The 25,371-nt window shown below is 40.2% G+C and overlaps 1 long non-coding RNA gene across 1 annotated transcript in view; it reads left to right on the top strand.

Moving 5' to 3' along the window:
- The window catches only part of LOC104390365, a 36,499-nt gene extending 11,420 nt beyond the window's left edge, over window positions 1-25,079 (top strand). Inside the window, exons 3-6 of the long non-coding RNA XR_719866.1 lie at window positions 18,821-18,897; window positions 23,171-23,251; window positions 23,647-23,736; window positions 24,961-25,079. This is a non-coding gene — a long non-coding RNA (uncharacterized LOC104390365). The remainder of the gene's footprint in view (window positions 1-18,820; window positions 18,898-23,170; window positions 23,252-23,646; window positions 23,737-24,960) is intronic.
- Window positions 25,080-25,371: the final 292 nt, after the last annotated feature.

The following is a 25,371-nucleotide window of genomic DNA, read 5'->3' as shown; positions in this document are numbered from 1 at the left end:
CTGCTGGGTGTGTGGAATAATGAGGTGCTTGATGCTGAAGTAGGTTGAATGGAAGAGTCTTAAGGCTTTGATTCTGAAATAAAGGAATAAATCTTCTAATTTGTCTGGTTATGTTTGCTCTACCTTCAAGCCTCAGTGAATTTTCAAAGGGAGAAATAGCAGGATTTTTTTGTGTAAAACTGTAGGTTTGAATAATATCCTGGTTTAGTATTTCAAGGTAACTTGATGTAAAAGTCTTCACAGAAGTGTTGCTCATACTGAGCTAGTGGGATGGGAGTTAAGCAACTCATATGTGGTTATTTCTCTTCCTTCCAGTATTTTAACTCCTTATCACAGATGACACAGCCTTCCTTGAACACAAATCTGAGGTAGAAATCTTCAACTTAACCTTTGTGTTGCCTCAGCCCATTGCGTCTTCTGGGTTTAACTGGCTGACTTAGTGCTGTGTTGATCAGTAGATCAGTTCACTGATCTACTCTGGAGGGGAGTATTTTAATGCTTCTAGGCCAAGGTTGCTGCAAGTAAAATATTTATTAAGTGCTTCTGCAGTGCTTTATGTTGCTTCTCTAGGTAAAATGGTCCCTATCCTAAAGAAAGTTGTTGGCTTCCATCAGCCTTCACTAGATAGGGTGCTGCTTGTGTGCTGTAGTCCAGGACAGGTACAGAGGACCAGGGCTGCTCTGTGGGTCATCCAGCTGGAGCTAAGGACAGCAGCTGCCTCACAGCTCTGGGGTGTTGGCTGAACCTCTGGTACGGGAAGGCCTAAATACTGAAAGGGTCCCAATTACTACTGATTTCAGATTATGTCTCAAAAATGCAACTCCTCAAACTGTTCTGTAGCTCAGTTAAACTGAATTTGTCACCTGCAGAAGGTGCAGCTCTCCAAGGGTTTGCCTCAGCTGCTGTCTGACACTGGCCTGGAGTGGTATTAGATTTATGGAAGAAGTGGCAGCAGATGCATTCCTTTTTCTCAGAATTATTTTTAACAGTTGAATTGCTGTTTTTTGTTTAGTATTTGTGGTAGGATTTGATATGTTACCTCTTAAATGCTCATGTGTTTTCCACTGATGGTGTGTGCTTTGTCCTGGTCAGTTACAGAATAGTGGGCTATTGGATTTGTAGTTAAGGCAGCTGTGTGTTGAGTTCAGTAGTGAGAACTAGTGCACTGAAACTTCATACTGGAAAGCAATTCAGTAGCTCTGTTTTGATCATGGAGCTGCAAAAAAAGTAATGCTTAGCAAGGTTACAAATGTACAAAATACAAACACGTATTTCAGAGCCTGTTCCTAGAAGTAATACAGCCTTCATTCGTGACTACTCCAGCAGATAATTCTCCTTGCTCTGACAATACTTAAATTTGTTATTCATGTTGCTTGATACCTGTACAGTAAGGACCTCTAGCTCTTTCTGGGTTTTACTTTATCTTGACTGTAAGTAAAATGATTACCTGTCAGCTTACTGTAATGCTGAAAAGGCATGATTTGCTTCGAACTTACAAGGAAAAGGGAACATATGCATTGCTGTGTCTGCTCTGGGTTAAGTTATTCAGAGTATTGGCAGATCTCTGCCATGGGATCATGTATCAGTCTGTGAGGTAGAAGCTAGTCTGCTAACACATTTAATCTATTTTTGATTTGTCAAGATCTCAAAGGTAGAAACAAAAAACACTTTGTCCTGGCTAGTCTCATGAAGACTGACACTTGAATCACTCTTTCTAGTTTTCTGTTCGCTTCTTAACAGGCTGCTCTTGCTGAGGGAAGCTCATTGTTTTGTGGAAGTCACTTCCACTGTCTAAGTTCACAGGCTTTCATCTATAGCTTGAACCTTTCACATTGGCAATCTCAAGTGAGGTACCAGTTCAAACAGTTCAGAGTTCAACCTCGTCAGTGCAAATCAGTGAAACTTCTCTGGCAACTGGTAGCCCTTTTGTAAAATAAGGCTGTGACAGGGCTGAATTTTAGTGTAACATTCCATTAAATCCTTGGTGCTGCCCTCAATCAAATGATAGGAATGTGTCTGAAAGTACTTTTTGTTTGGTGTAGAAGCAGCTCTAGAGAACCAGTATCTTTGGGGTTTTGGTGGACTCTCCAGAGAATCATTCATGCTTATTTATGCTTTGTTGCTGAGAGAATCAAAGTCTGACAGAATATCCTGGAAATACTGCATCCAGGTTCTAGTTCTTTTTTTATATAATGTGATATAGTGTTCTTCATTGCTAATCCCAAATGCTAGATAGAGTAAAATGTCTCTTTACCTCACTGTGTAATTTTTGTGGCCATTTTCTGAAGCTCTAAACAGCAGGGGTTTAAATTTCTCTTGCATATTAGAGCTGTGTGAGAATTTCCCTGACACTTGCAGGCAATCATGAAGCGTTCAGTTTATCTTTAAGCAATTGAGCTTGGTTTCCTGCAGATTATTTCATGCTTTTCAGGTCTCTGTTTGCATTTACCTTAGTTAAGCAATAATAATTAACTGAAAGCATTGAACTGATTAAGTTACCATACTGGGAGAACAAACCAAGAACCATATGCAATAAGCATTACTGCAACTTCCTGGTAATGAAAATTCCAGTAGTGGAATACTTGATTTAATTGTTAAGCTTTGAGAAAACAGTGGTGGTGACAGAACAACTTTCTAACTGACTCTCACTTAGGCAGCTACTTAATTTTACTAAAAAGCTTGAGGTGGGCAGGAAGAATTGTACTGGCTTTACAGCTGTTGAGGATAACAGCTGTTTGTTCTGTTAATACAGGGTATGTCTGGTGAGCTGCTTGTCCTGCTTTGCATCTGGACACCAGAGAATGTGGTGTGCACATAGGTTTATTTTAATTACTAGTGCTTCCACAGACAGTCTGGATGACATTGTTTACTTCCTTCTAGTGATTCTGTCTAGATGTATTTAAGCTGGAAGCCGCAGAGTTAAGGACACTTAGATATTTCTGTCCTGTCCCTCCCACCAAACCACACAGTTGACTCAAGCCTATGTCTGTCTCCTCAGGTGGGAGTCCATAATAAGAAAGAACTACTCACAAAGGGACAGAACGTGGGCCTTTCTAAAAGGGGACAGGACCTGGCTTTAGGTGAAAAGAGCCTCACTTAAGGGGTCTTGGGAAGTTTTTGTGTACAGCTGATGTGGACCATGGCACTAAAGATGCTTCCAGTAAAGATTCATCTCTTCTGGGTGCAGATGGCTCTGGCAGTTTTCTTGGCATGGCACCTTGATGACCCATCACTGCTGTAAGAATAGTGCAGATACAGCCCCACGGAAAAGCTCTGAAGAGCTTTGTCTTGTGGAAGGACAGTTCAGACTCAGTGGGAAGTGTAAACATATGATTGAACTTAAAGCATTTACCACTGGGCAAGTAGGTGCCACAAGTGAGGGCATCAGTGCTACCCGTTACCATCTTGTAAATGGGTTTCTTTTCTTCTGCTGTGCTATTGTGCTTGTCTTCAGGCACTGATTTCCAGCTCTACTTTTAAGTAGATGGTCACTAAGTGGGTGAGCACCTCAAGATGTTCTGCTTGGCACTAAGGGCTTGTGTTGAGGTGAAGACTTGAAGGCTCAGGGAGTGCCTGCACACAGATGCCCCATATGTACAGGGAGATGCTGTTTACTGGCAGAGCTGGGTGATGATGCTGTTCCATACTAGTTCAGAAGCTTCTAGTGTAATAGAAACTTACCAAATGCAACTTTTGATAATGTATCCTAATATATTTTCTATTGATTCTACAGATACTGCCATCAGATTGGTATTGTATTTAAATCTAGGTAATTTGAGTGATTATTGAAGAATTTAAGATGAATTCTTATGAACAATAGTAGTTTTAGAGTCTAGGGTAGCTTAATGGCCATATGGAAGCCAGCTATCTTATTAACAGAGCCATTTGAAATAGACTTCAGCATTGCATTAGAGTAATTGTGATGCCAGGACTTGAAAAGGAATATATCTTACATGTGCACCCTCACGTGAGAATGATAGAAGAGCACATGCTGGGCTTGAAGATAGTGTTTCTTTCAGTGTGATTTGGAGTCTGGAACAATTATCCTTGGCTTCTGATGTGTTGTGCAGACTCAGTGTGTGGCTTTTCAGAAGGGACTGCTCGCTGCAGGTTGTGGGGGAGTCTGGCTCCTTCAAAAGGGAGTGATCTCAGTTTCTGCAGTCCGTGCAGGGAACTGCTTGCAAAGCTCACATTGGGCTCTGTCAGTGGATATGACACATCAGGAAGATGGTCCTGGTTTTCCATCTGCAGGAGAAGTCCATCTTCTAGTTTTGGTCTTCCAGACTTTCTGCTTATTCTTACTTAGTACGCAAGCAAGATAAAAACCTAGTTTATTTCTCTTCAGTCAGGTTGTCAGAAGGGAATACCTCATAAGTAGTGCAAGCTTCTGGCATGGCTTGGTATGAAGTGTTCCCATGTCTGCTGCTTGTCCCTGAACTGGCTTCTGCCTGTGTAATTTAAAGGAAGGACATGGGCGTTCTGGACGGGAAGGAACACATGTCCCAAGAGTCAAACTATCTGAAGGGCACTACCTAGCAAAGCTGTCCTGGTACCAATGAGAGTGGACATTAAAGGTTATGAAATGGCCAAAATATATCTCTTAACATAGTCTTAAACTGCCTGGTCTCCTTGGCAGAACTGGGTGGTCTTTTAAGCATACAAGCTCTTCAGGCAATCTAAAGCTTGCTTTTAATTCCAGGCAAATGTCTTAGTGACCTGAAGGAGGACTTTGATAGACAGAGGAATTCTTTCTTCCCGTTGTCCTCCTTCCTACCTATGCTAGCAGGAGATGGGTGTTTTTTACAGGGGAGTGAGCATCTACTTGAAGTCGCAAGGTATTGGGCTCTACAGTGAAAAGCATTAGTTTAATTAAAAGTAGAAGTGGGGTAGCCTTGAGTGCCAGAAGACAGGATGGCCAATGCCTGATGAAAGATCTAGACCTTGCTTCAGATTTCCCTTTAAGTGTCTTGGGCTTCTGCTGGAATGCTATAGACAGGCTGGCTTAGGCAGTAGCAGGGGCAGGTGTTAACTTGGAGTGGGTTGAGACTCTGTAAAAGTAGAGGTGTGGTGAGAGGAAAAAGGTAAAGAGCTGACATGCTGTTAACAGCATTGACTTCAGACCTGTACTAAGCCTCTGCGTTAAATGTATGCTGCAAAAAAAACTCCCCTTCTTGTCCTCTGGAAGCAAAATGACAGGCATTGGTTCCTTGCTGCTTTAATTCATCCTGGAGCTGCTCTCAGGAGCTTTGCTTCATGCCCTGGCAGGCTTGCTCGAGCTGTCAGAGCAGTCTGCAAGCCTGTCCCTGGGAGCGCCATTGGGGCAATAGTTGACTGAACAGTGGAAGCCTGAGTAAGTATCACTGGCTGGTTCTCAAGTCTGACATCACATCCAAGAATTAGATGGCTCTCTTTCATCATGGGGATAATGAAATAATTCCTACTGTGTTATTCATTAACTCACATTTCATTCAGTGGCTCCTAAGAGGATAACGAGTATGTTAGAGGTGAACTTGCATCAGACTTCTGACATCCTTTTGATAAGGTAGGTGAGTTAAAGCTAAGGCAGACATGGTTTAAGCAAGGCACTGATGCCTCACTGAGGCAGGTGGCATGTGATGTGTTACATGTACTGACTTGAAAACTAATTTAATGACTTTCTTTAATGGTTTAAAGAAAAGAGCCTGCTTCTAAAATTGAGAAACAACTAGTGCCCAAAGCCAGATGAAGGGGTTCCTCAGTGTGGGGTCTGCACAGAGGTGATGTTCAGCCCAGAATTGCAGGGCTTCAGGGCAGCTGTGGGAGCCTGACAAAACACCTGGGGGACTTGCAACAATAAAAGCATATGGAGGGAAAAGCATCTTGGGGAGGGACAGCTGCTTCTTATTTGTGGAAAAATGTGGTACAGTAGCCTGTGAACCTTGTTGGGTTTCTGGTTTTAGCCTTAATGTAGCTTGAGCATGTGTAAAATTGTGTTAGTGCTGTGCACACTTCCCCCTCATGTATGTGGCTTTGTCAGCTCAAACTCTGCCATATGCTACTCTGCAAGGAAACTAAAGGGGAGAAAGATTACCTAATTTGCTGAGGGATTTTCACTAACATTGTGTTCAAGGTAATACAACTGGACAACTCTACCCCTAGCTCTAGGGCTGACCAATTTAAAGGAGGCTGTGGGCATTAGGTACATGGACTCATTTTGGCTCTAATGACTTGATAATCTGGGTTCCTTATATATGTGTGTGTATATATATATGTGGCTGTTGCTGTTGATCCAGCTTCCCTGCCAAATGAGTACTGCTCTATTCTGTAGGCTTGCCAGGGAGCTCATCTCCCTCCAAAAGAGGTTTATCTGTGCTGTGCAATTGAGCCAATAAACTAATATAATCAGATTAAGCTGTTTGTGGGAGGAGTGATGATTGGCTAGTTAAATGCCTAACAAGCTGTCTGATCTTTTGACTGTTGCAGTGAGTGTACTGTGGTTGGTAGTTCATTCCCACAGGTAATAACAGATCATTTTAAGGAGGGGCTGCAATAGCCTTGGACATGGAAAGAAATCCAGAACATTCATGTGTCCCAGTAAGATCTAAAATTACCTGGTACTTGCAGAAGCATTGAGTGAGGGCTTACTGTATTTGGGAAGAGGTTCTAGGGGTGGTCTGGTGAGTCAGGTGGCTGCCATCCTGAAGATGTGTCCCTGCCCTGTTGTGGATTGGGGTGCTGGCTATTAAGTCACTGGACTCTCCTGTGTGTAGGGTTATGGTTTTGGTGTTAAATACACAACTCCAGGTCTGAGTACTCATCTCTTCACCTCAGACTCCTATCTAGTGAAGTTGTATTTCCCAGATACAGAGCAGAATACTGTAAAAATTGGGAGCATTTGAAGAACTACAGCTATCTGCTCTGGGTACTGAAACTAGATGATCCTTCTCATGCTTTGAACTCATACTGTGCCTACTTTTTCAACCTTTTAAAAATACATCACTCCCACTTAACCATATGGGACTGTGAAAACTGTGGTAAGCACTGTGGGTCTTTAGCAGAAGAGGTGCTGTAAAATGAGCAGTGTAGAAAAGGTTTACTTGTTTCAGAAGCCCACACCGATTACAGGGTTTAGTATAAGTGAATATAATTAAAAGTTCTGGGTTCAGAGAGTATTAGCCACCTAGTTCACTGAGTAAGGGTAGGGATTTATGGGAAGGAAAAGACTGAGAATGGAATTGGGAATAATACATAATTCCACAAGAAGCTGAACTAAAGCTTCACAGGTCTTGAATTCACAGTGCTTGAATTTCCTAAGTTGATTTCCATGGTGTGTGAGTAGTGAAAATACCTGCTGTGTCATTAATACACAGATCTCAGGCTGTCAGCTCTGCCTCCCTTGTTTACTTTATTGTGCAACTACCTGTAACAACCTTAACTTCTGGTCCAGAAATCCATCACCAAAGCACTCCTGCCCTGTCAAGGATCTCTTGCCTTGCAGCAGCATTACACAGTGCTCTGACTCGTTGAGCTGTTTTATGTAAATTAGCAAAATACCAAACCAGGCCATTGTTTCTTACCTGTTCCTGGGAGATCTGTTTCTCAGCACCTGTGGTAATGATAACTAGAAAAAAAAACAGCTTCAGGTCATGTCAAGGTTGAAATGCAGGCTGAACATAAAGCTCAGCTGTAAGTACCGTTTTATGGATTTCTTGGTTAGTCTGGAAGCTGCCACCATGAGGGAAGACTCAAACCAGTTCTGTCTGCAGGACCTGAACTGAGGCAGAAATGTTGGATTTTCAACTCAGTGGTACAGATGTGGTACTTCTAATAAAACATACATACCTTGGATCATTGTACTTCATTGGCAGGTGAATTTAAGCTTGCCAAGTAAGCTTTCCCATATAAAAAATTAATCTTTCATCCTGGAGAGGCATTAGGCATTTTTTTGACATTTAAATCTAGATATGACAACTGTATGCAAGCTCTTTCAGAAATGCCAGACCCGAGTACTGAGTTGTTCCTGCTGTGAGCTGCTGTTTATCTAAATTGCAGATGATTTTTCATCTCAGCTCTGGGCATTTGCTTCTAGCTTTGTCTTCACATGTAGACAGTGTTACACCAACTGCATAACCTCTTGAAATAAAGGCTTAAAGTAAGTGAGGCAGACTTCAGTATTCTGGACATTCTTATCCTTGTTTTCTGGTTTTTGCTCAATGTGGAGGCTTTCTTTGTCTTTGAGGATGCTTCTGAACTTATTTAAGATTCCAACCTTAATATTTGAACCAGTTGTCTAGAAAGAATATGCTTGGAGATACTGAAACCTTGGCTGGATAAGCAACTTTAATTGGAACTCTGTCAAGTAGTGGCTTGTTCTAACTGATGTTCAGGTGTCCCATTCAACCTAAATTGTTATGATTTTCTTTTGCACGTGTATCTGTCCTGGTTCTTCATGCTTGCTGTTTGGATTTAAATGGGCAGAAATAACTTATCTTGTAACTAGTTATTGAATCTCATGAATGTCAAGAGCCCAGAAATCTCTGGTGTGAATGTGAGTCTGTCTTAGAAGGAAAACTTCTGTGAAATTCAGTCCTCCTGGACCTGATGGCAAACTTTATTGCAGGCAGCTTGTATTTTTATAGTTACAGGAATGAAATAAATTCCTGCCCTTTTTTGGTTTGGGCTTTGACCAAGGTTGACACCTCATAACTTTAAGGAGATTCTTGAGTACATGAGGAGACTGAGTTTCAGTGTTGGGTTCATGTGTTGTCAGCAGATTCATCCTGCGTACATGGAACAAGAGGTTGTCAGTTGAGGTCTGGGTTGTTTACTATTCAATTTCATCAAAACAACGCTGTGCATTATGACCCAAAACTTGAGCACTAAACTTACTTATTTTGCCTTATTAATGTTGTATCTGCTTCCTTGCCAGAAATTTTCTGATTTACTTTTTTAATCTAATCAAATGCAACTTCATCCTCATAGGCTTAAGACAGAGACCTCTGAGTTCACATGCCGTAAATGCAGACTTGCTTTGGCTGCCAAGTCAGTTACCAGAGGGTACCTCAAGTTGAAGGATAAAAACAGACTAATTTGGTTGATCTTAATTTTTACTGTGAAATGCTACTTCTGTGCATTTAATTGAAGCTTGACATCTGCAAGTTACAGGTGAGAGAACTCAAGTGGTACACATCAGAGAATCATGGAATCATAAAGGTTGGAAAAGGCCTTCAAGATCAAGTCCAGCTATCAGCCCTACACCCCTGTGACCACTAAACCATCTCTTGAAGCACCACATCTACTGATGTGTATTTTAAAGTCTTTAAGCAAACTCGTGGACTAATATGTGCATGTTCTCACATGTCTTCTTAAATACAACTCAAAGGGGATGTGCAACAACTTTATTGTAAAGGTGGTTACATTTTTTTAATACTTCTTTAAAGGAAAGTTAAGTCTTGCTGCCTGGTAACTATTCAAATGCAAAACAAAATTGAAGTGGATAACTGAAGTTTCCTGCATACTGATGCACATATTTTCCTTTAAATCTGGGTTTAAATAATATTTAAAATGAGAATTACCCGATGCATCACTAACACAATTAGCTGTTGAACTGCACTCATTCCACAATGCCTGTGGGAAAGATGTGGATGCAGGGTGTTTAAGTAACCTGAAGAGCACAAACTTTTTGTTTCTTTATGGTTTATCTCTTAATTACAGCCGAGTCTTTTAGTAGTAAACTAGGTTTTGAGTCATACAGAAAAGAAGTAGATGTTCTCTAAAGGATAAAACACTGAAATGACTTGTGTTCTCTGTATTATTAGTGTTCTTCCTTCTCAGGTTGTATCTACCAATATGAGTGAGTCTCGAGAAAATAAGAGGTTTTAAAGTCTAGAAACAAAGGTTGCTGTGGCTTAAGTGCTTCTAGTGTTGAGTTGTTGTAGGAATGTATTTGTACATACAGACACCTATTATTATCTTGTATTACTGCATTGTCATGTTTTTTTTTTTAAAGGCATTTAGTATAAAAAAGGATACTAGAGTAATGCCTCTTTTTGGTAAAAACTAATCAGCTCTGCAGAACTCGGTGTGGGTTATTGAACAGGTGGGAAATCCAGACAGAAATCTTCATGTTCCCTAGAGAAACTGATTCCTGTTGGTTGAACTAACCATTGAAACAGGGAGCTATAGGATTGATTCCTTTTTCCAAATAGGGTAGGTACCTGTCTGTACCTTCCTGAGGAGGCTTGAGTATTTAGGTTGACAGATTTTTAATTTTAAATATCAGAGGGAGGAGGGGAGAGACCGTCTCTGACTAGTCAATATTAACTTGTTTCTCTAGCAGAGCTGCAGTCTGCAGAACTTTTGCCTCTGACTGAAGCTCAGTCTTTTGGTATACATATGTGCTTTGGAAACAACCACAAAACCTCCTTTGGTGCCTCTGAAATACCTAAACATGTTTAACTTCGGCTTCATGCTGTTTAGTTTTCTAGAATAAGCATATTCTGTTAATCCAAGTAAATTTTTTCTTGGCTAATCCAAGTAAATGTTTTCTTGGCGCTGAATGTCTGTGCAACTTTACTGTAAACTGATGAGTTTGTGGTCTTGAGTATTATGGATGGTGTAATATAGAGAGAAGGTTTTTAGAGAGTTGTCATGAACCCATCCTCCCTGGCTATTCTGGAAACATGACTTTAGAACTCATAATTCTTGCCTTGGATTTGAACAAGATTTGAACAAGAAGGTTGCATACCATGCTGCCTCAGTTCAATAGCTGGAGGGTTGCTGGATTTAAAAATAAATAAACTTAAAAAATTTATAGAGAGCCAACTGTTTCTAAAACACAACTGCCATACCTTTAGAGGAATACATTTTGCTGTTAGAGAAAATTAACTAGTCTGTCTGAAGACCTGTACTTTTGATACCCATAATGGATGTAATTGATTTTCAGAACTAGTTACAGAAATTGAAACACATTAACAATTGCTTCCAATTTTTTTAGGCGATTGTAAGAGATGTGAGACTACCTACTGTGCCTCCTGCTTCCCACATCAAGCAAGGCCTTGTACAAATGCTGTGTAAATCCTTAGTGTATTATTAGACTCAAGCAAGACTCTTAAAAGAGTCCTAGAAACATACACAGAAAAAGGACACTGAATGGCAGAAACTCTTGCTCGCTTTTTATTTAAGTTGTGGAGTCCTATCTCCAGGTCTTAAGTGCAACTTGCAAATGGAAAGTGGTATTTTGGCAGTCACATTTCCTGCTTCTGAAAGTAACTGACTTTCCATGAATGGAAAAAGAAGGAAATAAACAACTGTCTTAATATTTGGAAGATGTGGAAGTGGTTTAACTAGAGGAGAACAACTCTTCTGCTTTTTCTCCCAGCTTTAGTGAATTGAATCAGCTGACCAAAAGATGGACAGGAGGTAGCAGGTTTCTTGGAGGCAGTGTGCTGGTAGCAAAGCCAATTTGTTTGTCCCTTATGGTCTAAATATAGGAAGCTTCCTTAATTAGGGAAAGCATCTGAGTTCTGTGTGTGCCTTAATATGTGTAGGGAGCCTAAGTTCTTCCCTCCTGTGCCAAGCTGAAGGGCAGTGCTGGTGTGAGTCTTCCCTCCCTCTGTAAAACCTGGACTAGTAACAGCATTCTGCTGAAAGCCTGGAGAAGTGAAACTGGAAATGGATTTATGCAATAACCTGTTTATCCTAGTCTGGAAGGGGTTCGCTGTGCAAATGTAGGGAGGGGGCTGTACCCTGGGCAATCATGTCTGTCTTTAAATCGTCTAATTAGGAGCTAGCAGAACATTCCTTCTACTCAAGCTGCTAGTGCTTCCCTACCCAGCCTTGCTGGTTGTCTTATCATGCTCAAGCAGACATGGTTTTATCTTGTCATAATTTGACTTTTGCCTTACAGTATTTACATATTAAGTAGCTGTTGAATAGTGGATTCTGTTGGTCTCTTGGCAATGTTGTGGATGATGCCCAAACAAGTATTTGGTCTGCTCTCTAGAAAACAGCTGTATATGATCCTAGAAATGCATGCCTGATCCTTGATAAACTCCTGAAATGTGAAATTTAGGTGGTCAGCTCATGAAGAGGGTCTCTTGTGATTTGAGTATAGCTGGCTTTCTGCCTAGGTCAGATCCTTGAATATCACTGCTTGGTTCTATTATATTACCAGGGTTGTTTTGCATGTACTAATAAAGAAATACTTGAACTCAACACTTGTATTAACTTACTGTTTTATAGTGTAAATAAGCAGTACTACTAATGCTGTGATCAAAACTACTTATCCCGTGCCATGCTCAGTTGGAAGAGACTAGTGCTCCATTCCTAAGTTCACAGATGCTGGAGAAATATCATTTTTATACCTAAAGGCATCTGGACAGGACACAGTTGTCTGCTTAATAGCTCTAGTGCAAATCAGGGCTTTTAGGGTGTAGTTGATACTTGCACGGTAAACTCTGCCATTTAAATTGAGCCCACCTAATGCTTTGAGAGATAAATATGTAAGTAAGTTTGGGATAAGCAAGTTAATTGAATAGTAATATAAAGAAAATGTCGCTTCTGCAGGTGTTGAAAGGATTCTTAAACTGCCTCAAGTTCTGTCAATGCTGGATGTCATGTGGTTGCTTTCAGACAGTGCTTTTTATCAGCACCTGCTCTGGAAGCAAACAACATCTGCAGCAGTGTGGAGTAGTAGTGCTAGAACCTTCTGGATTAGCTTTGTCTTGCATCTAAGCAATGAGTTATGAGGGGTCTGAAATGTTTGAGGTGGTGTAAGGTAAGAGGGAGCATGTTGTTGGGGAGCACTGTGGGAGCAGTACCCTTTCTGATGGCCCACCAAGAGAAAAGATATGTGAGCATAGTCTCTTTTCAAAAGCAAAGCCACTTTTATATGTGTCAAATAAAAACCTATTTGGAGGGTGTCATGACTTTACCAAGTGCTAATGTTTAGGTCACTTGAAGTGATGAACTTCCACACATGTGTAAGGTGAAGTCTCTGAACATTGAGCCTCTGAAATCTTCCTCCATGAAGACAGTGAAGGTGGATATGCATCTTACCCAAATAGCTTCCTTGACAGAACAGGGTTTTTCAATGCAATTTCATTTTTAATGAATTAAAATGTGAGTAGTCCATAATTGCATTGTGCAAGGTGTGGAGTAAAAGTGATGTCTAATTATAGGCCTTGATAACAGAAACCAGAGTTCAGTGTCCTGCCTGCTACTGGCTCTGTGATCCATGCTGCTGCTCAGAGCCTCTGTGGGGAGCTGAGGTTCCTGTTACTGACACTTAAAAAAAATTTATTCTACTTAATGCTTTGGGAAATGAATGTTTATTCATAGCAGGTACTTACTATTTCAATAATGTTGTCTTATCACAAAAGCATTGAGTGGTGTTTTGTTAAAGAAGCTTTAAAAGCTAAAATACGGTGAAAATGAGGTCAACTTACACATTTTTGGGCCAACAGCTGCAACTGTCTGTACAGTGCCCTAAAGGAGTGAGTGGAGAGAAAAAGTCTCATGGGAGTGTAACTTGAAACTCCAAAGGAGTTTTCAAATCAGATTTCCTTCTTGGTTCTTCCCATTTTCAAAACTCTCTAATTGTTTGGAGATCACTAGTGTTGCACTGACTGCAGATACAGTGCAACAAGTGAGGGGCTTGGTTGGGTGTTGTGTGATCCACTCTCCTAGAACAGCTACCCCTGTCTAGTACTTACTCAGTTAACAGAAAGCACTGACTAAAAGCAAAAATGTTACCAAAGAGGGAAGAGGGGATGGATAGGTGTTTTGGTAGGATGAGTAAAGGCTTTGAGACCTTGATTAACAGCCTCTTCTCCCTATTTGTTGCTTTTCCTCTAGAGGGGAGAAGCAGAGGAGGGAGTCTGACTCATGGCAAACAGGCCATGGGGACCTGAGTGAGAAAAGAGGAAGAAGGATGAGGAGCAAATGATTCCCTTCTAACCCTGTTCTGCCATTTCAAATGGAAACTTCTGTCTGGTCTCAGTCTTGCTTTTTCTCTTTCATAGCTTCAATCTAATATTGCCCTCCTTTTCGTGGCTCTTTGGTTGACTTTGGCATGCCATCCCCAGGAATTTGGTCACCTTTCTTGCTTTAACCACCTCAAGTGGGTTAAAGAAACCCACCAGGTTTCCAGCAGCTCAGGCCCTGGTCAGCATTCTGTGCCCAGGTTTCAGCTATTGACTGCTAGATTCACATCTCTCTGTGGTTCAGACCAGTCTGTAGCTCATTAGCCCTTATTGGTGATGTTACTTCTGTCATGCACATAAAATTGAGGGACACAAAACAATTGAAATAAAAGGAAAATGAGAGAATGGGTTAATTTGAGTTTTCAACTTCTGGTGATTCAGCAGATCTGAAGAGTAAATTGTCTCTTGGTTTATGTATGAGCAGTTGCAACATTTGGATCTCAGGATTTTATCCAAATGAAAAAGGAATTAAAAGAAAACCTGAAATCTTAAAATTATCTTTTTCTTCAGATTTTGCTTTCAAGCTGGCTGTGGTCTCTTGCCCTGGGTTGTTTCAAGATCAGTGAAGGAGAATATCGAGATATAATCTTTTATTCAGAAACACTTCCCTTAAAAAACTTATCTACTGGAATAATTAAAACTGCAATCCCACCTAAATTTCCACTGCTTTTTATTCTTTACATCAATTAGGGGAAAATAGACCTTTCTTAAAGCAAGATCAAATTTCACTTTACTACTGTTAGCTATTAGGTAGCTGCAGTCTCAGCAGGGCTTTTACCACCTTGCCTGCTTCATTCTTCCATCATTTCAATCTTTGTTTACTGTTGGAGATGTTTTGTTTGAACTGAACTGTTGCTTCTGCATTTAATTTTCGAAGGCTATAAGGGAAGTGATCTTTTTAAACTAGTGTGCAGAGATAATCAGCTTAATCAAACTGCTTTTAAAACAGATTAAAGCCTCTTCAGAGTGGGAAGATGAAGGAGACTAATATGCCTACCTCTGGAGGGCTCCCCAGGAAACTGAATTGCCTGCCATTAATGTGTGACTCATGCCGTGATAGATGTGGACAAAACTTTTTTTGACACTTTGGACTCAAAATTAATTTTATTCTCTGCTCACTCTGTTGTGCATTTGAGTATTGATGTGTGCTTCACATTCATCTGCTTCCCACCTGGAAATTATGTAGCTTAATGTGGGGAAGTGTGTGAGAGAAGACACGGCAGTTTAAATAAGAAAATACCTCCTTGAAGATTAACATTCCTTCGGTGTGTGAGACCTGGCACCTCCAGCCTGGGGGGCAGCCCCTGTGCTCTCATCCCTGCTGTGGGCTGCAGCTTAGCCACAAGCTAACCACAGCACCCCAGGTGGTGGGTAGCTGATAGCAGCACCCTACTCGGCATGCTAACAAGAGGGTAAAAATAGTTTTGGGGGGAAGCGAGCTAAAATCCACCAGGAAAAACAAAAAGGAAGGAGGAGGAGAACAATCTCTAGCCAACGTGAGCTAAGGCTGAGCAGCAAGCGACCACACAAAAAGGTGACAAAATGGTAAGTGTGGGACAACATGGTGCAAGAGGAGGTTCAGTCACTGCAGAGCTTGGCTGTGCGGGAACAGTGAGATTGCAGAGTTAGAAGTGTAAACAGAGTTGGAGAACTCCTCAGAAGCCACACTTGCGTAACAGCAGGGTTGTGACATGGTGTGGCATAACCCTTGCAGAAATGTGGCCTTTCAGCAAACCAAGGGAAAAATACACCTTTCTGATAGTTACCAGAAGGAAGTTTGGTTTGGTTTGTCTGCATCTCTATGAGGATAGCTTCGTCTCTGGCTAGAGAAATTTGGATTTGTTTTTTTCCAAAGCTGTTCTTTTCTTTGGTCATTCCACTTTAAGCTTATCAAATCCTTCCTCTTCAGTTCTTGCTGGACACAGCCTTCCAGGTAGAGAACTGAAGTGACAGCTTTTGCATCTCCTAATTAAACTGACATGCTTGTTAAACTTCTTAAGAGTGTTTTCCATAGCTATTTGCCTGTGTTGTATTTAAATAAATGTAAAAAAAACATTGTTACAAACTCCTGGTATCATTTAGGTTAGAGGCCGTGTAGTCCAGCCCCTGCTAAGAGTAGGGCCAACTTTCCTGTTGGATTGGGTTGCTCAAGGCCAGCTTTGAAATATCTCCAGAGATGGAGGTTCTACAACTTGGAAGCCTGTTGCAGTGCTTGACCGTTATTCTGAATTTTCCTTACTTATATTATTACTTGAGTTTCACTATTACAGTGATTGATACATCCTTCTACTTCTCTGCTTCTTCATAAAAACTTCAAAGGAAAAAAAACAGTGGAGGCAAGATCTGTGTGCTAGTGTTCACCTACTGCCCAAGTTCCCAAAGTAGTCAACAGAGAAGGATCTGAAGAAGATGCTTCAAAGCAAAAACTTAGTTGAGTGTTCATGTTTGCATCACCTTGGGTACTGGAGCTCTAGGGCAGAATGACTTTTTCCACATTTAAAATTGGCCAGTATTAATGTCCTTTGGCACCTGTACTTAAATAAAAAAAATCTAAAGCAAGCCACCTGTGAGAAGGTGACAGCCTAATGAGAGAGATGGTGCAAAGCCAATTCCTTCACTAGACACATTGGACTTTGCAGGATTTACTGAGATGGTCCTGTTTCCTTTTCCATCCTCTACTTTCCTCAGGGTGCTGAATCTGTTCTGGTGGCTCAAACAGAAGAGCTGACACAAAGGAGGTGGTGGGACACATGGAGGAGGAGGAGGCTGCACCCCACAGCTCAGAGACAGCAAGCTCAAGTGATCTTGGCTGTAATAAACAGTTCTACACCTGTGTTTGGGTTGCTCCTTCCTTGAGTCATGAGTGTTTTTGAGATGGCAGTAGGACACAACCATCTTTCTTCTTACAGTCAGCTTTTTTTTTTTTTTTTTTGGCACAAGCTGTTGCCGTAGGAAGTGATAACATTTGAGGTGCTTATCTGTGCCCAGCAGCCTTGCAGGAGGAATGCTGATGAGCACCTCCTCGAGTGTTTGCTGAACACTGGCAGGAAGAAACTGGAATTACTAATGCTTTTATTGGAACATTTTTCTACTGTTTTTAAGCTTCTCTACAAAACCCTGGAGATTCAGTCGCTTCTTCTAAACCTCCTGAAATTCAGTAAAAAGATTTTGTGAAGGCTTTTTTTTTTTTTTGACCTCAACCACACAAAATGTTTGCCTCCTGCTACCCTAAATGTGTAGATTGTATTTTGAAAAGCAAAAATGTGGCCAGAAAACTGACATTCTAGTGTTGTGTAGTCTGCCTTCATAGCTGCTTTTTATTTGTTTAATAAGCTTGCAAAGTATTCCAGTCAAAGGTGACTTTGTCCAACCAAGCAGCTGTAAAGTTGTACTTGTTGCATGATCAATGTGGTATCTGAAAGTAAAACTGTCCTTTTCTGCTTCGTGTGCTGTATTTAATTATCAACCCATAAAGCTACTGGAATTGGCATTTGGTGGTTGAGGGAGATTTTTACAAAGCTGACCTCTGTTGCAGGTAACTAGATGTTGCTTTTTAGAACCTGTTTTATAAAATGGCAAGTGGTGATTAGCTGAGGTTTCCTTATGGCACAGGCTTTTAAAATAGTAGCTGTATGTAGATGTGTGAGATTCCCCTGAAGTGTGTCCACTGTGGGAACTGTTAGAATTTCTTTTCCTTGATCCATCTAGGTTTGTACTGTTTAAACAATTTCTTTCTGTTACATTGGTCCTAAAATTATATATCTATTTCTTGTACTGAAGGGTTTTTGGTGTTTTTTTTTTTTTCTCCTGTCATAAGCCATAAACTAAAGGACACAATAAACACAAAATAGATATTAATTTTTTTTAATGCCCCAGAATGTGAAAATCATCACTAGTTATGGCACATCAGAGCCCAAGCAAACTATTTCTAGCAGCAGGATTATATGTGTATAAAAGTCAGACTTTCCAGGCACATACACATGCTGTTGGGATAACTTCCAAGTTATTGTGAAGAGCAGATCTGCTACTCTGGATACAAGGGAGTGGTATTCCATCAGTTTGGCTGCTTACGTGCTTTAGGAATGGTTGGTTTTAGTCTGGAACTTTTGATTTTAGGGTTTGAGTATTTTAGTAGAGAACTGGTTGTCCCTGCAGTCAATCCTATGGTTGTGGATCCCTGCTGAATTGCCTACAGAGGCAGGAACCAATCAGGTATTTTCTCCATAGGGTTTTTTTTGACACATATATATTTGTAACACAATACTTACATTTATTTTTTAGGAAACTACAGTTTGTGCAGCACTTGAAAAGCCAAAAAGATAGGGTTTGGGAGGAATGGGATCCCATGGGCATTGCTGTTCCCCTTGGGTTTTTGGTAGCTTTGTCCAGACGTACTTAGGCCATGAGCATTCCTTGAGGCCCTCACCTGCTTTCTTGAAGGGAAGGAAGCTAATCTTAGTGTAAAATGAAACAACACTTCTGGATCAGTACAAAACCAGTTGGATCTTCTGTGAAAGAGCTCTTCTGTAGCTTGTATTGCTGAGTAACAATTGTCCCACTTCTTTGTGCCAAAGAAGTTCTTAAAAAGTTGCTTTGTGGCAATTTCTGAACTGTTCCTTACCAGAGAAGAGGCTTTAACCAGCAGACTTTATCTGTCAGAATCCAACGGTTGAATTCCCTCTTCAGGCATAGTAAGATCCTGGTTGTTACAGGTTACATACTACTTAGTTTTTACTTTGTCTCTTTAATTAAGACCAATGTAACAGTTTGTTTTGGGGTGTAAGTTGCTAGCTGGTTAAGAATTTATATTTTTCGAGGGAAGGTTCATGTTTTAAAGTATTGTCTTTTTATTGCAGTTGCTAATGTGAGGTATTGGAAGAGAATTGTTTGACACTTTCAGGAACAGAGGACTTTTATTCTCTCTCATTCTTTGGTAAGCTATTTGTATTATTGTATTATTTGGGTAAGATGAGCTCCCTGTGACAGTGGATTCTATGGTTCTCATTGATTTATCAAATACAACATTTTATAAGATGTTAGAAATCATTATTTTACTGAGTTGGAATTTGCAACCTTAAAAAAAAATCTTCAAACATGATTCTTTGCCCTACTCCTGTTCCTGAGCAATGTGTAAATGTCTGCATTGTTGGTGACTTCCCCAGTAAATACTTTGGAAAGCTGTTCAATTCCTTCTGCAAGCAGTGCCAGAGAAGAGGGGAAGCCTTACTGTCAGGGACTGAAATGTGGGAAACCAAGTGTTTATCCTCAGCACAGAATAATTTCCTTCCACCTGCAAAAGAGGAAGGAGTATTTTCAGTTTGTAGCAGAAGCAGATTTTGCTGGGGATAGATCACATTCTTCAATATTTAGTTCTCAGATTTTCTTATGCTTCTTTGAGAAAACTTTTGGATTCCTGTCTAAAACTTACAGGGAACTGTGGCACAGCATGTGAATAGCTGTGTTTTGAGTTTGGGTGCTTTCTTTTTCCTCCTCCATTTTTAAGTTTTTCTTGCAATTAAGTCCAACTGCATTTAAATATATGTGAATTTAAATGATCTTTTATTTATATAATCTCTTTCATTTAGAATCACTGGCAAACAGATGGTTATTGCTAGTCTTAATTATGTACATAATTTAGACCAGAAGGCACATCTGAAACAAAAGGTAATTAAGATGTTCCCATACTGACTGAACAAGAGTCTGAGGTTGCAACCTTTACTAATCATTTATCCATTCAAGCAGAACATAAGGATGAAGTTCTTTAACAAGACTAACCTCTTAATGGTGTAATATAATATATGTTAAAGTACAGTTGAAAGGGCAGCACAATAAATTGATAACATTCTGATAACATAACCTTTTTTGGCCTCAGTCCTGACCAAAAAAAGGTATTATTTCTAACAATAAAAACAGGCTGCACTACAAGATGTGTAAACTCTCTACTGTTTATATGTCATCCTATTTATAACTTGGACCCTGAATTTGAAGGTGCTTTTTATAAAGATGTTTCTTTGGTCAGTTACTATCTAAGCTGCATTTGAACATTTCAGTTTCACTTCTGGGAAACGGTATTTTACTGTCATAGAACAGTTGATTATTTGCCAACTGCAGTTAAACAGAAGAATTCTGATTCCATTCTGCAGCTAATAATAAAAATAAATTGGATGGGTTAACTTGACAGTAGATTTCTTCAGCCAGTTTGTACTAGTCTCAGTTTGTATCAGGCTGTCCTTCAGAGGAGCACGGTGTGTGTGTTATGGTGGCTTGTTGGAGCTGTCAGGATGAAGAATGTTCTTGTTCTCATGGTGCTCTTGAGGTAAGGGCCTGACAGGGCCTAGGTGTAACACAAGTACTGTGGTCCTTTGCTGTTTTTGTGACTCACCTGGAAGAGTTTGCTAAACATACAGATAGAAACAGACTAGAAAGCTTTGGGATAGAAAATTGAAAGTGTGGTTTCAGGTAATTCAGGCAGTGTTGTTGTGGGCTGCTACTCAAAGAGTGCAGTCCTGAAGGGGGGGCCTGCAGGAGAGCTGGGGAGGGACTGTTGTCAAGGGTGAGTAGTGAGAGGATGAGGAGTAATGGATTGAAACTGACAGAGGGGAGATTTAGGTTCAACATTAGGAGGAAATTCTTTAGGGTGAGGGTGGTGTGACACTAGAACAGGTTGCCAGAGAAGCTGTAGCTGCCCTATCCCTGGAAGTGTTGAAGGGCAGGTTGGATGAGGCTTGGAGCAACTTGGTCTAGTTGGGAGGTTTCCCTGCCCATGCAGGGGGCTGGATCTAGATGAGCTTTAAGATCCTTTCCAACCCAAACCAGTCTGTGGTTCAACGAACGTTGTGTGTGGTCCTTCTCCCAGTGCTGGATTTCCTTTGTGCTCAATCCAGTGATCTTGGAGGATCAGGTTGTTGACATGACAGAAAATTAATTATTTCCTTCAGTGAAAGAGATGGAGGTTTCTGGAGTTGCAAAGTGTTTTTTTCTGTTCAGAAGGGCTTACTGTTAATGTTTAAAGCTTGGGTCAAGTTGCATGTAAATTCTCTAAGTGAATGAATCTGGAAATGTTTGGTCTTAATGACTTGAACAGTGGCTGCTCTTCTGAAGGAGCAGAATGGGTGCTGGTGAGGAGGTGGTTGGTTGCAGAAGACAATCATGCCAAGAGCCTGCAGAAATGGTGACCAAGATGTCCTCCTCAAAAGTGTTCATTTAAATATGCCCTTACTCCTAATCTCTCTTCTGGCTGGTAGACCTGAGAGCTGGAGATGTAAGCATGTTACTTTAAGGATGGAGAAGGAGGTTTTTGTAAACCTTACACTTTTAAAACCTGTCTTCTCTTGAATCATTAGTCTTCACTACATCAGGAGATACTGCAGGGTTAATCTGTGTCTGTCTTTCCTGAGGGATGAATTGTAAGACAGAGGCTGATTGGACAAACTTAGCCAGCTATTATCCAGCCATCACTGGAAATGTGATTGAGCAGGAGGCTCATTTCTTAAATGTTGTAGATCAGGGAGAACTTGGTGTGTCATGTAATCTGAAAAACACAGTGAGAAGCAAAGGTTAGAAGCTGAGGCCAGATGGATTCAAGAGAACTGCTGGACCCCTCCTTTCTTGGTATCTTCAAGTCAAGAGCACACGTGGGTTTGGAAGATGATTGAACCCAAACACAATGTCCAGAAACACCTGGTCATGCTGGAGTGGAGCAAAAGCTCTTGTTTTGAATACAAGGGCTGGAATTTTACGGCCTCTGATATATTAAAGATCAAACCTGCTGAATTCATGGCCTTCTTAGCTTTAACCAATATAATTCTTTGAATATTTTTGTCAGTTACAGCATGAACACAAATGAACCACCTTTCTTCTACTTGTTCTTTTGAAACAAAAATGTTAAATAATTCTACCTTTTTTAAACCAATATTAACAATAATAATAATTTTAATAATATTGTTAAATGTAGGAATACATGCATAAAAACATATACACACACATCCTCTGCAAGCTGTACCATTTGCAAGCTGAACCAACTTGCAGGGTTTTATCTGCTGTTTCTCCCCTGCTCTGGGGACAAAAAGGCACTTTGATTATTATGTTGTTCCTATTTAACAAAGGTTTTGGGGACAGTGATCAGTTTTAGGCAGTGGGATGTTTTAATGTCAGCATGTCAGCTGCTCCTTTCCCTTTGGAACTGCTCTGTACTCTATACAGGATGTAGTTAGTGCTTCCTGCAGTGTGTGCTTGTCAGCTGATGGATTCAAAGTGGTTTTCTCTGTCAACCACAACACTGATAATTTGAAATATATTTATAAGTGAGGTGACAGATGAGCTGAGAACCCACTGAGCTCGACTGATATATTTTTGTTTGTATCTTTATGTGCTGTAGAGTACAAACCTCATAAAATATCTGAATTATTTTCTAAAAGGGAAGAACCTGCCTGATTTTTAAAAACTTCATAAAAGATAAATCTCAAAATCAAGTTGTAACTCCTGTTCTCACTTCCATCATTGTTTCTAACAGTCAGTTGCATAAACTTCCAAGACTGAGCTCTTCAGTATTTCCAGGAAAATAACAGATGATAAAAGGCTGGGGGGTTGTTAGATAGTAGAGAGAGCAAGTCGCTAGTGTAGAATGATCTGGAGCTCTTGGAAAGGTCTGTGCAAGAAAATGGGTATTTTGATGCATACCTGAATGCACAAAATGAGTCATAACTATAAAATGAGGAATTTTACCTGTATATGAACTCGAATTCATGTGCTGTAGTTGAAACAAGGTTACTCCAGGAGGATCCAACAACCTGTGTTAGATAAGAGATCAGCCTATATGATCACAACAATCCCTTTAGTTTTATAACCTATTTTTTGTGAATCACCATCTGCAAGTGACTTGGGAGACAATTTAGGGTGATATAGAAAGATGAGCATGTTTTAATTTAAATGATGTAAACACTGGCCTAATTGCTGTGTTCAGATGGGTATTCTCCCAGCAGTACATCCAAAGGTGATTAGTCAGAATGAACAGAAGGAGCCAGCCACATTTTGAAACAATTTTGTCTCTCAGGAGAGTTAGTTTATATGGATTTCATCTTGTCATAATTACTTGGTTGCTTGCAATTTTATAATAGCTGAAGCCTCAGTCCTTAAAACTTCATTTGTATTTATTTGCCCAAAGAAAACAAGTTTAACTTCATCATTCTACTTTTCTGGTTTTCTAGATTTTAATAAGAAGTGAAGAAAAGCCTCAGAGTATTGTGAGTAAAGACGAGGATTTCTCCTCCTATCCAGGGTTTGTCATGGTAAGAAAAATGGGTTTGGAGGGTCTGTGACAGAGAAGAATAGGCTAAAATTTGAAAACCATTAGAGAATGAATGTTTGCATGTATGGCATTGAATTTTCAGTGCAGTGCTAAGCTGGGTTTGGCTCAATTCTTTCCTAAGACTATTGCAAGTCTGTCTTTTTAAAATGACTTTATTAATCAGGCTGCAGGATGGAAACTTCTTCCTAATATCATATTTAGCTGTTTGAGTGCTTGTCTTTTGGAAGTTTAGTAACTTTAGGAAGCTACTGATACCAGAATTCTCTGAACAGCCCATCCTGTGCGAGCTTTTCAGTGGTCATTGATAGCTGGGGATGTGGTGAAGAAGGCAGCAAGTGACAGTGCTGAAGTGAACTGTAACGCTTTGTTTCTCAGGATGAAGAGACTCAGCACAGCCTTGAATGCATCCAGGCTAATCAGATTTTTCCCAGGAAGCAGCTGATCCGAGAGGATGAGAACCTTCAGGTAATCACCACACTGCTCCTTGCCAGTTAAGATCACAGTATCTCCAGCTGACCTGTGTGTTCTCTGGCCCCTCCTGGAGAATTTTCATTCACAATTCAGCTCAGTAATAAGAGAAACATGTTTTCAATACTCATGTAGGACAGAGATCTTGGGCATTCTATTACAGGAATTTCCTTAGAGTGTCTGAAAAACACAGACATTACTTGTGTAATAATTCAGACACTGAGAACTTAATAGTAAACCCTTTTTTACCAACATAAGGGCAGTTTTATTCCACAAATTAGAACTCTTTCTTTAATACTAAGCTAGTTAAGTTTTATCATTTCTTGTTACGAAAGAGTCAAAAAATCTTAAGTTGCTGTCCTGGCTCAAACCAAGTGGATTATTTTTGTTTCTTATCTATCCCAAGTTTCTTTGAAATTAATTTAGTTCAAGTAGTTGATCCATGAAGGTACTTACATCAACTGAAGAGGTAGTTTGTTTCATTTTAATATAAAATCTTTTTACTTGATGGAAGTTAAGTGGATGTAAAAGCAGAGTATTTTCAAGTTGAGCATTTTTACACTTTCACCCAGCTCATCTAAATTGAGCTTAAGTCACATTTTTAATCAAACAGTTGCCATGTTTATGTACAGCATAATAAGGCTGCAGGTTTTCTCACTTAACTAAACAGCAGCATGTCCTGCAGTTTCATGTTTGCAGTGAGAAATATGAAACAAAATGTACAACTTGTCCAGCTGCTCTCAACAGCATTTAGGTAACCAGTCTAAGCTGGTTATCTGAGCTTGCTTAGTGAATTGGCGACCAATAGCATAGAAGGTTGTTATTCATCTTGCATATTTTGCCTACTTTAGGATTAATTTAATAACATTATGGAAAATGCCACTTTCCATTAAGTAAGGAGTGAGAGCATAAATCAGGAGGCAGTCAGTCTGCATGCCAAAGGGAGGATATTTTGCTCAGGTTTTTCATAAAAATCCACTTTTTTTCCCTGACCAAGCACTTAGGAAGATGAAGGGATGATGAGGAATCATTTTTAAAAAATGCTGCAGTTAACTTGTGAACCAACCTCACCCAAGGGTTTTCTCAGCAATAACAGCAAGGCTGAGTTCTCAGCAGTGTTTCATTTTGATTTTATGGGGTTGTGTGCTTGAGTGTGTGCATACAGGAGGGTACATATTTTTGGGAAATGGTTTCTGAAGGAGTTTTCTTCCCCTTCTGAAGGTCCCGTTCATTGAACTTCATGGGGAGAGTACGGAGTACGTTGGGCGAGCAGAAGATGCCATCATTGCACTTTCTAATTACAGGCTTCACATCAAGTTCAAGGAGTCTGTTGTGAATGTAAGTGTTGTTCATGCTACTGTGGTATTACAGGTATTCTGAGCTCAGTCTAAATCAGACAATTTAGGATGAAAGTGTGGTGCCCCTGCCTTTAGAGGTTAGTGGTAATGAAAAATCTATTTATTGCGTTCAGAATGCAGTTTTCAGGGAGAACAGATACATATTTTGGCATCAAAAGTTGACTCAGCCTCTCTGAAAATTTGGCTTTGTGAGGAAACTTCACATCCTTCAACTTCATAGCTGGCTCTATCAGCCTTTTGTTCCCCCTATGCTCTGTGTATTCTCACCAGAGAA

Source organism: Chaetura pelagica, unplaced genomic scaffold (genome assembly GCF_000747805.2).
Source record: "Chaetura pelagica isolate M959 unplaced genomic scaffold, ChaPel_1.0 scaffold576, whole genome shotgun sequence".
Classification (NCBI taxonomy): Eukaryota; Metazoa; Chordata; class Aves; order Apodiformes; family Apodidae; genus Chaetura; species Chaetura pelagica.
The sequence above is the reverse complement of the archived record's forward strand: the minus strand, read 5'-3'. Positions and strand labels throughout refer to the sequence as shown.